Source organism: Taudactylus pleione, unplaced genomic scaffold (genome assembly GCF_031769625.1).
Source record: "Taudactylus pleione unplaced genomic scaffold, aTauple2 ptg000135l, whole genome shotgun sequence".
NCBI lineage: Eukaryota > Metazoa > Chordata > Amphibia > Anura > Myobatrachidae > Taudactylus > Taudactylus pleione.
The window spans coordinates 4798332-4812200 of NW_028284537.1; the positions used below are offsets into that span (position 1 = coordinate 4798332).

Sequence of the window (13869 nt, forward strand, 5' to 3'; positions counted from 1 at the left end):
CGTCCTTCTGAAGGCAGCACAGACATTTCATTAGAGAGACGGCCTCGTAACTGCTATCAGTAATCCCTTTCACACAAAAACACCCACATCTTGTTATTCTTACTTTTGGTAGTAAAGAGCCAGCGTCCTTTATCTCAGTCCAGCAAATATACTTTCATTGTGTCTGTTTATCTTAGTATTATTATTATTATTATTATCACAATTTACTTATATAATAGTCCACTGTGCTTCACATTTTGGAACACAGTGGAAAAAAAAAAAGACTGGGAAATAGCAGACAGAGGCCCGTATTCAATTTGAGGCGAAAAGTCCGGATCCGCGATACTTTTTCGCCGATGATGTCATTTTCGCCTGTTTTGCTTTTACCCCGTATTCAATTTGAAAGACTTTCCGCCTAGGAGGAAAGTCAATGTAATGTACTAGGCGAAAAAGTTTCACATATGAATAGCAGGCGGAAAAAAGTGCAGAATTGGGGTTTTGGGGTGCAACGTTGCGGGAACCCCCGTGCAGCCTTCAGACAGTCCCCCAAAGGTAAACTGTGTAAAAAAAAAAAAACACTTAAGGACACCCCAAAAAAATAACTTTGAAAAAGGGGGCAAAAAAAAATAAAAAATTTTGGGGTACAAAATTAAAAACTAGCAAACTTGACTTTGGGAGGGTCCCCAAGTATGCCCCAGGTGTTTTTTTGATTGCAGGTGCTTGCGGCAGGTGGATTTTTCACGATTTTTTCAACTTCACTTTAGCAACTTTTAAATATGCTGACCCCCATTTTCAAGTACCCCAAATTTGCTGGGATAAGTTATTTGCTGGAAAGAATAATCCTGAATACTATTCTGCACCACGTATAGAAAAACGCTATTTAGCAGCTATTGAGCCCGTTTAAAAACACCAAATACCTTCAGCAAGCCAAATCGGGGGGTACCATAGCTAACGCCCATGTCAGAGCATTTTTTGGGGGGTGTCAGGCTGATTTCCCCAAATCTGACAGTACTTTCCGCCTGTTCAAGTTTCGCTGGGTCCCGTTTTCGCCTACTTTCAAATTGAATACGGGGTAAAGCAGGCACACGCGTGATACTTTTCTGCCTACAAAACAGGCGAAAAGTCCGGGACGCCAAAAAGTGTTGCGGCTCCGCTCAAATTGAATACGGCCCAGAGAAGCAAGAGGGCGCTGCTCCGCAAGCTTACAACCTATAGTCTAGTCTTATTAACCAAACATTAATAACCCTTATCGCTCTGCAAAATTTCCTTTTATTCATAGAGTAGCAATAAGAGGAGGTAGCGATTGTACAAAGTGAAATATATCAGGAAATAAAGAAATTAAGGGATGAGAGCAAGCATGCAAATATTAGAAGTGGACTTTTATATAGATATTACAGAGGGGGGAACATGAAAGGCTTTTGCCACGTGGCTTTTATTACGAAATGTTCTCAGCTGCCCTCTGACCTGAAGCAACTTGTAATTTAATTTTAGCAATCTTTTAACAGCGAGGAGTCTGGTCCCTGAGTTGTAAATATTAGACGAGAGTGAAAATCAGGAGAGTGTTTACATGTCCCAGTAGCTGCACAGTGTCATTTTCAGAAGTAAGCAGTGAACACAAATAGAACCTCCAGGCCTCAGTAGTGCACTGAATTAATGCTAACTTATAGTCCTTTTCCACCTAAATTCCGGGTCTGACCCGGAGTTGGAACAAAGTTCCTATCCGGATCAGACCCGGAATTTTGCCGGCGCCGACTCGGGATATTCCCGAGTCAGCGCCGCTCATACCGCAGTCGGGTCTGCATAGACCCTGCTTTTGCGGAGTGAAAGTGGTCGCTTGGAGATGATGTCATCTCCAAACGCCACTGAAGCCGGACCAATCGGCCGGCTAGCAGCGCACTCCAGGTCATCGTGACCCGGAGTGCGCTGTTCTCACAGCAGGGTTTCACGGGCTACGCCCATGTTAAACCCTGCTAGTTACCTGGGTTGGATTGCCGGGTCACTCGACCCGGCGATCCAACTCTCTCCCCTTTTACACCAGGGAGCTGCCCGGGTTAACCCTTCAAAAACCCGGGTTTTAGCTCCGGTGTAAAAGGGGTATTACTGTGTTCCAAATCAGTGCTACTATAGGCTTACTTTACCACTGCAGGGTGACATGGGAACGACCCGTGCTCAACTCTGCAAGCTAGCCGAGTCAGATCCCCGAGTCACCGGACCTGGTATGATCCGTTTACACTGACAAAAATCCCGGGTTGATGCGCGTTCACGTGCATCAACCCAGGATTTTTAAGTCCGTGTAAAAGGAGACAGAACAATTAATATATACAAATGTGTGGTAATCCATAGCAACCAATCAAATTTTAGCTTTCCTTAAATCTAAATCAGTGATGGACACTTGGACCCTCCGAGCCTTCGTCTGCAGCCCCTTCCTTTTTTTATGGCCAAGTTTGCTTGTTATAGCTTGTTACAATTGTTTAAAATGCCTCTTGATAGATTATTACAGGTAGGTGTCTCTTTCTATGATTAAATGTATTGTTTATGTGTAATGTGCGGCCCTAATAAGATAACTGGTCACGTTACTCTGAGGTAATCGGCATACAGTATGCCAATTTAAACATTAACAGCATACACATCACTTGTATGAAGTGGAGGCAGACATTTTGTGAATGCAACCAATGGACATCACTGAGGCACAGCGCAGGCAACAATGTGGATTAAAGCTATATTCAGGCAGACATGAAGTGACATCTTGCTTGAGGCACAATGTGAAAATGCTGAGGTGCGAGACACCAAGGGCCAGATTCAATTAGCCTCAAGGCTTGCCGTGCGGGTGCAGCTAGGCCCCAAGCTATGTGATAAATACCGCTACCCAGTCAGGAGCTGTGAGGAAAGTGCACCCTCTGGGGCTTACTACGCGAGGTAACTCCATTGCTTCTGGGCACTTAATCTATAATCTATGGTTTAATGCTCATTAGCCGCGAGCAAATGGGCTTATAATTGAATAGCTTTGGGCGTTAAAGCCTGGGGCTACAAGGCTGCGGTGAGACACAGCTAATTGAATCTGCTCTCAAGTGAAAACAATGGAGGATAATACACACACAGTGACAACACAGAGGCATAAGATACAGCTGACCCTTATTGATATAACTGGATTATAGTAAATTTATAGGCTGCATTTTTATGAATACTGGTTCAGCCTACAAAATGGCTGCCCCTACTGCATGCAAACAATATGGCTGGCCCCACTGCGTGCTGGCTGGTTCACTGGCCTTGAGAGGAATGTTTACAAAATAATACAATATTGTAATAGTTGAACAACAGATTTTTTTACTGACTATATTTTAATCATCATTATGCTTAAATGGGTTTGTCCTTCCTTAATGGCGAATGTTTAGCAAATTATAAAAAAAATATATATATATTTTTTTTTTCTTTTCAGAAAGCAACTGCTTTTTTTTCTAACAGGGAAACTGCTGCCAAACCAGAGCAGGTGCGAGATAAATCTGTTCCAAAGACTGAAAAGAATTCTCAAAACAATGCGTCACTCCTGAATGCTTTTTTCTGCTTCATCAGCTCTGTTAGACTTTATTCACAATTGTTCCTGGACTAAAACCGTTGTCACTTCTAACAAATGATTAAAAGAAAAACAAGAAAAACTTGACATTATTGATACAGTTTTGAAGAAGCAGGAGTTTGCAGGGTCTGTAATGTTGCATTCAAGGCTTCATGAAAACTTTTTCGCTGATAGAAATACCTTCTATACGTCACCCCTTTCACTGTACATTGTGCTATTTGCTTAGTGTGTTCCTTTCCCTCCTGTAAAGCGGTAGAGCTTGAAAGGCTGACGAAACACTGTTTACTTTACTTTTTGTTTTGCTTTGTGGAAATAATTTGTTAGCTTATTATACCAGTTGTGCTATTTTTTTTTCCAAGCACGAGTTAAAGAAAGATGTATTCAGATGAACAATACCGGCTTATTCGCACTGCCGCAACACCTAGGCTGGGCATACATCGCCAACAGACGGGAATGTTCAAGTATTTGTATTTTAGCTCTACAGTAAATGTTATGGACATTTTTTTTTTTATGGGCATCCATGGGCTGTGTGTGGTACAAAAGATCGACAATGTAAATGCCGACAGTCAATAGGTCGACACCAAATGGTCGACATGCAATCGGGTGACAGGTATAAAAAGCGGACAAACAGTCGACAGTGCAAAAAGTCGACTGGTTAATAAAAACAACACGCATATGGTCAACACATAAAAAGGATGACATGCTTTTTTATTGTATATTTAACCCTAATCCTATCCCTCCCCCTAGTGCCTAACCCCCCCCCCCCCCCACGCCCGGTGTCTAACTCTATTGTAATTTAACCCTAATCCTATCCCTCCGCCAAGTGCCTAAACCTAACCTAGCACAGCCCTCCCCGTAGTGACTATCCCTAAGTGTTCCCTCCGGCAACCTAACCCTAACCCAAGTGCCTAACCCTCATCCTAACCTTAAAAATGTTGAAAAACCTTGAAACTGTGTCGACCATTGTTGTGATGTCCATATGTGTTGACCATTTAAACCTGTCGACTTATTACCCCTATGGACAAAATTTACTAAGCGGCGGGTTCAAAACCCCGGCAGTTTGACTGCGAGTTCTAAACTCCGGCGTTTTGGCGGCAGTTTCTAAATGACACCAAAACCGCTGCCTAGTCATTTTAGCCCTAGCCCTGTTCTATTCCATTCTAAAATGTGTTTTGACGGCAGTTTTGGACTTTGTAAATCTGCAGATAGCAAACCAGTTTGCCGGAGTTTAGAACCCGCCGCTTAGTAAATTTTGCCCTGTAAACCTTCTTCACTGTCGACCTTTTGTACCTGTCGACCATCTGATGTCGACCCATTGACAACCTTTACACTGTTGAACTTCTATCTATCTGAATACCCAAGATTCCCAGGGTCCTCAGCATTCTTGACTCCTAACACGACAGATACGTGAGAAAGAAAAAGTTTTTGCGCGGATCAATGCAATAAATATGTGCAACGGCAAGCACAGAGCTACTGGGAAGCTGAAAAATGCAATATCCAGGGCAGATCTGACATATAGGCAGCAGGATAATGTAAAAGGCCAAGAAGCCAGGAGAGAGCACAAACAGAAAATTCAGCATGAGTACATACATAGGCCCTCATTCAGAGGCGCTCGCAAAATGCGAGCGGTCGCTCTGAATGAGGGCGGCCGCTTGGGTTTTGAAGTGCGGCCTCCTGGTCGCTAGCTAAGCTGTGGGTTACCACCCACAGCTTTAGCGACTGACCAGGTTGATGGTCAAGACCATCGCGACCATCGGGGCTTGCGACGAGACCCTAAGGTTGGGGTGATGTCAGTGGGAGAGATTTCGGCTCTGTCAGAGCCGAAATCTCTCTGGGGCTTGCGGCAACGAGACCCTACCACAAGGATCTCGTCGCAAGCCGATGGTCGCGATGGTCTGGACCATCGCGACCATCTCCCTGGCCGCTCGCTATAGCTGTGGGTGGACACCCACAGCTATGCGAGCGGCCAGGAGGCCGCTCTAAATAACAAGGCCGGCCCTGATTCAGAGCGAGCGCTCTGTCAGAGCGTCCGGCTCTGAATCAGGGCCACTGGCCGCTGCTATACAGAGATGGAGGAGTGGTTGGAACACTGGCCGCTGCTATACAGAGATCAAGGAGTGGATGGAACACGGGCCCTGATTCAGAGGCGGTCGCTCTGACAGAGCGCTCGCTCTGAATCAGGGCCGTCCTTCTTCATTTTTAGAGCGGCCTCCTGGCCGCTTGTATAGCTGTGGGCCACAGCTATAGCGAGCGACCAGGAAGATGGTCGCGATGGTCAAGACCATCGCGACCATCGGGCTTGCGACGAGACCCTTGTGGTAGGAGCGACGGTTTGCGGAGCGATGGTTTGCCCGTCGCTAATCGGGTCTCGCGCATGCACACGACGGAGCCAGCTCTGGGCCACCATGCGCTCTGGGCCACCATCGACCCGGTTGCGAGCACTCAGCTTTTGCGACCGGGTCTGAGTCAGGTCCACTGGTCGCTGCTATACAGAGATGGAGGAGTGGATGGAACACTGGCCCTGATTCAGAGCCGGACGCTCTGACAAAACGCTCGCTCTGAATCAGGGCCGTCCTTCTTCATTTTTAGAGCGGCCTCCTGGCCGCTCGTATAGCTGTGGGTGACCACCCACAACTATAGCGAGCTGCCAGGAAGATGGTCGCGATGGTCAAGACCATCACAACCATCGGGCTTGCTACGAGACCCTTGTGGTAGGGTCTCTTTGCCGCAAGCCCTGGAGTGCTTTCGGCTCTATCAGAGCCGAAGGCACTCCCACTGACATCACTTGTGATGTCAGTGGGGCCGGCCCCAGACAATAGGCGTTCCCGTTCCCCCGGCGTTTGCCCTTCGCTATCCGGGTCTCGTGCATGTGCACAACGGAACCGCCTCCAACGTGCGCATGTGCACTGGGCCAACATCGACCCGCTTGCGAGCGGGTCTGAAGTAGGCCCACTGGCCGCTGCTATACAGAGATGGAGGAGTGGATGGAACATTGGCCGCTGCTATACAGTGATGGAGGAGTGGATTGAACACTGGCTACTGCTATACAATGATGGAGGAGTGGATGGAACATTGGGCCTGATTCAGACCCACTCGCAAGCGGCTGTCCGCTCGCAAGTGGGTCGATGGTGTGCACTGCGCATGCGCACGACGGCGGGAGCTCCGTCGTGCGCATGCGCCAGACGCGACGAGCGAAGGACTTTCCTTCGCTCGTTGTGTCTGATCAAAGGGGGCGTGCTGTCGATGTTGATTGACAGCACGCCCCCTTTGGTGGGCGTGCCGGGAGCGTGCCTCCCAGACGGGGGCGTTCCCAAGGGAACACCCACCGTCTGAAGCCGGCCTCACTGACATCGCTAGTGATGTCAGTGGGAGTGATTTTGGCTCTGATAGAGCCAAAATCACTCCGGGCCTTGCGGTTGAGAAACTCAACCGCAGGCTCCGGCTCGCAGTGGTCAAGACCATCGCGGCCATCAACCTGCACGCTCGTATAGGCTGTGGGTGGTGACCCACAGCTATACGAGCGTCCAGGAGGACGCTCCATAATTATGGAGGACGGCCCTCATTCAGAGCGTGCGCTCTGCTCAGAGCCTCCGGCTCTGAATGAGGGCCATTGTCTGCTGCTGCTATACAGTGATGGAGGAGTGGATGGAACATTGGCTGCTGCTATACAGCGATGAAGGAGTGGATGGAACACTGCCTGCAGCTATACAGAGATGGAGGAGTGGTTGGAACACTGGGTCTAATCCAGACCCGCTCGCGAGCGCTGAGCGCTCGCAAGCGGGTCGATGTTGGCCCAGTGCGCATGCGCACGACGGAGCCGGCTCCGTCGTGCGCATGCACGAGACCCGGATAGCGACGCGCACTCAGTCGCTCCGGGTCTCGTACCAAAGGGGACGCGCTGTTGATGTTCAGTGACGGCACGCCCCCTTTGGTGGGTGGGCCGGGGGCGTGGCTGCACGGAGGCGTTCCCATGGGAACAAGACCGTCTGGGGCTGGCCCCACTGATATCACAAGTGATGTCAGTGGGATAGCTATCGGCTCTGTTACAGCGGAAAGCTCTCTGGGGCTTGCGGCAACGAGACCCTACCGCAAGGGTCTTGTCGCAAGCCCGATGATCGTGATGGTCTTGACCATCGCGACCATCATCATGGCCGCTCGCTATAGCTGTGGGTGGTCACCCATAGCTATGCGAGTGGCCAGGAGGCCATTCTGAAAAAGAAAATGCCTGGCCCTGATTCAGAGCGAGCACTCTGTCAGAGCGTCCGGCTCTGAATCAGGCCCACTGGCCACTGCTATACAGTGATGGAGGAGTGGGTGGAACATTGGCCGCTGCTATACAATGATGGAGGAGTGGATGGAACATTGGGCCTGATTCAGACCCACTCGCAAGCGGCTGTCCGCTCGCAAGTGGGTCGATGGTGTGCACTGCGCATGCGCACGACGGCGGGAGCTCCGTCGTGCGCATGCGCCAGACGCGACGAGCGAAGGACTTTCCTTCGCTCGTTGTGTCTGATCAAAGGGGGCGTGCTGTCGATGTTGATTGACAGCACGCCCCCTTTGGTGGGCGTGCCGGGAGCGTGCCTCCCAGACGGGGGCGTTCCCAAGGGAACACCCACCGTCTGAAGCCGGCCTCACTGACATCGCTAGTGATGTCAGTGGGAGTGATTTTGGCTCTGATAGAGCCAAAATCACTCCGGGCCTTGCGGTTGAGAAACTCAACCGCAGGCTCCGGCTCGCAGTGGTCAAGACCATCGCGGCCATCAACCTGCACGCTCGTATAGGCTGTGGGTGGTGACCCACAGCTATACGAGCGTCCAGGAGGACGCTCCATAATTATGGAGGACGGCCCTCATTCAGAGCGTGCGCTCTGCTCAGAGCCTCCGGCTCTGAATGAGGGCCATTGTCTGCTGCTGCTATACAGTGATGGAGGAGTGGATGGAACATTGGCTGCTGCTATACAGCGATGAAGGAGTGGATGGAACACTGCCTGCAGCTATACAGAGATGGAGGAGTGGTTGGAACACTGGGTCTAATCCAGACCCGCTCGCGAGCGCTGAGCGCTCGCAAGCGGGTCGATGTTGGCCCAGTGCGCATGCGCACGACGGAGCCGGCTCCGTCGTGCGCATGCACGAGACCCGGATAGCGACGCGCACTCAGTCGCTCCGGGTCTCGTACCAAAGGGGACGCGCTGTTGATGTTCAGTGACGGCACGCCCCCTTTGGTGGGTGGGCCGGGGGCGTGGCTGCCCAGACGGAGGCGTTCCCATGGGAACAAGACCGTCTGGGGCTGGCCCCACTGATATCACAAGTGATGTCAGTGGGATAGCTTTCGGCTCTGTTACAGCCGAAAGCTCTCTGGGGCTTGCGGCAACGAGACCCTACCGCAAGGGTCTCGTCGCAAGCCCGATGATCGTGATGGTCTTGACCATCGCGACCATCATCATGGCCGCTCGCTATAGCTGTGGGTGGTCACCCATAGCTATGCGAGTGGCCAGGAAGCCATTCTGAAAAAGAAAATGCCTGGCCCTGATTCAGAGCGAGCACTCTGTCAGAGCGTCCGGCTCTGAATCAGGCCCACTGGCCACTGCTATACAGTGATGGAGGAGTGGGTGGAACATTGGCCGCTGCTATACAGTGATGGAGGAGTGGATGGAACATTGGCTGCTGCTACACAATGATGGAGGTGTGGATGGAACAATGGCCGCTGCTATACAGTGATGGAGGTGTGGTTGGAACACTGACTGCTGCTATACAGTGATGGAGGTGTGGATGGAACATTGGCTGCTGCTATACAATGATGGAGGAGTGGATGGAACATTGGCTGCTGCTATACAATCATGGAGGTGTGGATGGAACATTGGCCGCTGCTACACAGTGATGGAGGAGTAGATGGAACATTGGCTGCTGCTATACAGTGATGGAGGTGTGGTTGGAACACTGACTGCTGCTATACAGTGATGGAGGTGTGGATGGAACATTGGCTACTGCTATACAATTATGGAGGAGTGGATGGAACATTGGCTGCTGCTATACAATCATGGAGGAGTGGATGGAACATTGGCCGCTGCTATACAGTGATGGAGGAGTGGATGGAACACTGGCTGCTGCTATACAGTGATGGAGGAGTGGATGGAACATTGGCTGCTGCAATACAGTGATGGAGGTGTGGATGGAACACTGGCTGCTGCTATACAGTGATGGAGGAGTGGATGGAACATTGGCTGCTGCTATACAATGATGGAGGTGTGGATGGAACATTGGCCGCTGCTATACAGTGATGGAGGTGTGGTTGGAACACTGACTGCTGCTATACAGTGATGGAGGTGTGGATGGAACATTGGCTACTGCTATACAATTATGGAGGAGTGGATGGAACATTGGCTGCTGCTATACAATCATGGAGGAGTGGATGGAACATTGGCCGCTGCTATACAGTGATGGAGGAGTGGATGGAACACTGGCTGCTGCTATACAGTGATGGAGGAGTGGATGGAACATTGGCTGCTGCTATACAGTGATGGAGGTGTGGATGGAACACTGGCTGCTGCTATACAGTGATGGAGGAGTGGATGGAACATTGGCTGCTGCTATACAGTGATGGAGGTGTGGATGGAACACTGGCTGCTGCTATACAGTGATGGAGGAGTGGATGGAACATTGGCTGCTGCTATACAGTGATGGAGGTGTGGATGGAACACTGACTGCTGCTATACAGAGATGGAGGTGTGGATGGAACACTGACCGCTGCTATACAGTGATGGAGGAGTGGATGGAACATTGGCCGCTGCTATACAGTGATGGAGGAGTGGATGGAACACTGGCCGCTGCTACACAATGATGGAGGTGTGGATGGAACATTGGCCGCTGCTATACAGTGATGGAGGTGTGGATGGAACATTGGCCGCTGCTATATAGTGATGGAGGAGTGGATGGAACATTGGCCGCTGCTATACAGTGATGGAGGAGTGGATGGTTGCTACGGGCAACATGTCTTAAAACTCACTTCTAAAAACTCTCACTCTAGTAAATTTACCCCCTAGACTCTTCAGGGAGACTGCTACTATTTCAGGGTGTCTCCCTGACATTCAGGAAAAGTAATTTACTTTAAGGAAATAATGAGCATTTTTTTGTGTGTCCTTTTTAAAAGAATTTTTCTAGCGTATGGTATATATGCTTTTATGCAGGTTTGCATGAGCCACATTTTGTAGACACGTCCTTACTGCACTCAGTATCAGTATGGTAGCCCGCCCTCTCCCTCCCCCATCATGCGTGCGTGTGCTTTCTTAGACAGTGTTCCCTCTACACCAGCATTATATGAGATGCTCTCTTTCGGTCAGTGAAACCACACAGCCCCCTGCTTTAGGTGAATGGCACATGGGTGTGTTGTTTTAGCCTGCAACTTTCCAAGACAGTGTGCCCCCCCTCCCCATATATAGGATACCCTGAACTGCTACGTGCCGGTCTGTGTGCCACTAGCCTAAAATGCATACTTGTGTTTTCACTAAAAGTCAGAACATTAGGTGTCACACCAAGGTATGCAACACTGAAATTACATGTTCTGCTTCACCTCTGCACAACAATAGCCATCGAAATATCAAATGTCAAGCTGTCTCCTCATTCTCAAACTGGCACGTTTCTAAATATTTTTACTCATGAAGAAATGTACCACTTGGAAAAGTAGGGAGTCAGCTAAGCGCTAAATCTGGATAGTATCAGGTAGCCTATTAGGCTGCATGTAACATACTCGGGATACGGTAATTACTGTTCTACCAGGAAGCTGGAAAATGCAGATAAGTTTGTTCTTCAAATATTCGATGATTTCAGACATGTACAATTAATTGATGCATTAGAAACTCCTTTCCCTTTTTATGTTATGAAAACGGGTGCACAGGTGACAGAAAGCTGCTGTAACACATAGCAACCACACTGTAGAAAGTGCTGTTCCAGAAGTTTAGAATGTCTGATAAACTGCTAAGGCTACAATACAATTGTAAAGCCTTGAGATTTCGCTACTTAGGGTGAACACATCGAAAGGGGTATAGGTGCGATACTCTGAGAGGAGGTAGTTTAGTAGAGTGCATTACAGTACACGGATACGCTGGCATTGTTTGTAGAGTGCGTAGCGTGCAGTAAGGTACATGGATGTGTCGGCATTGTGGGAACAGCGCATAGCGTGCAATGAGAGGCACAGATGTGTCGGCACTGTGGGAATATCACGTAGCATGCAATGAGAGGCACTGATGTGTTGGCACTGTGGGAATATCACGTAGCGTGCAATGAGAGGCACAGATGTGTTAGTACTGTGGAACACCACGTAGCGTGCAATGAGAGGCACAGATGTGTTAGTACTGTGGAACACCACGTAGCGTGCAATGAGAGGCACTGATGTGTTGGCACTGTGGGAACATCACGTAGCGTGCAATGAGAGGCACTGATGTGTTGGCACTGTGGGAACATCACGTAGCGCGCAATAAGAGGCACTGATGTGTTGGCACTGTGGGAACATCACGTAGCATGCAATGAGAGGCACAGATATGTTGGCACTGTGGGAACATCACGTAGCATGCAATGAGAGGCACAGATGTGTTGGCACTGTGGGAACATCACGTAGCATGCAATGAGAGGCACTGATGTGTTGGTACTGTGGGAACATCACGTAGCGTGCAATGAGAGGCACTGATGTGTTGGCACTGTGGGAATATCACGTAGCGTGCAATGAGAGGCACTGATGTGTTGGCACTGTGGGAATATCACGTAGCGTGCAATGAGAGGCACTGATGTGTTGGCACTGTGGGAATATCACGTAGCGTGCAATGAGAGGCACTGATGTGTTGGTACTGTGGGAACATCACGTAGCGTGCGATGAGAGGCACTGATGTGTTGGCACTGTGGGAATATCACGTAGCGTGCAATGAGAGGCACTGATGTGTTGGTACTGTGGGAACATCACGTAGCGTGCAATGAGAGGTACTGATGTGTTGGCACTGTGGGAATATCACGTAGCGTGCAATGAGAGGCACTTATGTGATGGCACTGTGGGAACAGCGTGTAGCATGCAAAGAGAGGCAATGATGTGTTGGCACTGTGGGACCATCACGTAGCATGCAATGACATACATACAGAGAGAGTGAGAGAGAAAGAAACATCGGGCTTGATTCAGCAGTGTACGCAATGTCGATTACGGACGCAGAACGAGCGATTGTTAGCCATGCACATAAGCCGCACTGTGCATGCGCAGTGATTGCATTGAGATTACAAACGCAGAGAGAAATCCATCGCAAAGTGAGTGACAGGCTGTCAGCGTATGGGGGTGGTGACGGGGAGGGTGGTCGGAAAAACGCAGGCGTGCCCGTCTCTTTGAACGTCATTTCATGACGTTCATGACGTTCTAAATTAGCCACTGCGATTACATAAGCAGCATGAGAGCTCTCAGCGTGCGAGGAGACTTGCGCTGTTTGCAGCTGGTCAGACTTGCTGTAAATGCTGCATGACTGCCCGATGTACATTGATGGTACCGATGTTTGCGCAGAAGAGCAACATTGGCTGGGTATGAGAAGGCAGCAGTGGGCGCAAACGGCGATCTGTAGGCGATATCAATTACGATTGCATTTGCGTCCGCTGCCGACATACAGATGGGAAGATGGAGAAAAAAAAAACTGCATCACCAGACACAAGAGCTAGTGCCCTGGTGACAGATGAGTCCAAGATACTTAGGGCCTGATTCAGACCCGCTCGCAAGCGGGTCAATGGTCGGGCAGTGTGCACGCGCAGCGTGCGCGAGCCCCGGAGCGAGTGAGAACTTCACTCGCTCGGGTCTCGCAGCAAAACGGGGCATCTGTCGATGTTGATCGACAGCTCGCCCTGTTTTGTAGGCTGGTCGGGGGGGGGTGGCTGCACAAACTGAGGCGTTCCCGAAGGAATGCCTGACGTTTGTGGGCGGCCCTACTGACATCACACGTGATATCGTTAGTGAACTTCCTGCTCTATTAGAGCAGGAAGTTCACTGGGGCTTGCGGTGGACGAGACCCTACTACAAGGGTCTCGTCACAAGCCCGATGGTCGCGATAATCGCGACCATCGCCAGGCCGCCCGCACAAGCTGTGGGTGGTCACCCACAGCTATGTGAGCGGCCTGGAGGCCGGATAAAATAAAAAATAGGGACACCCTGATTCAGAGCGAGCGCACGCAAATAGCGTACGCCTCTGAATCAGGCCCTTAGTGATATAAAATGATTGTTTAGTTTCATAGTTTCAATAGCCATTTACAGTATGCCTGTTCTTCATAGGTTATGTCTGATTCGTACACCGTTAATAATATTTT

The 13869-nt window shown here is 49.9% G+C and overlaps 1 protein-coding gene across 1 annotated transcript in view; it reads right to left on the reverse strand.

The window, feature by feature from the left end:
* Positions 1-13869, reverse strand: part of SLC25A26 (solute carrier family 25 member 26) — a 173556-nt gene that overhangs the window by 83788 nt on the left and 75899 nt on the right. The gene's annotated exons all lie outside the window — the stretch shown is intronic.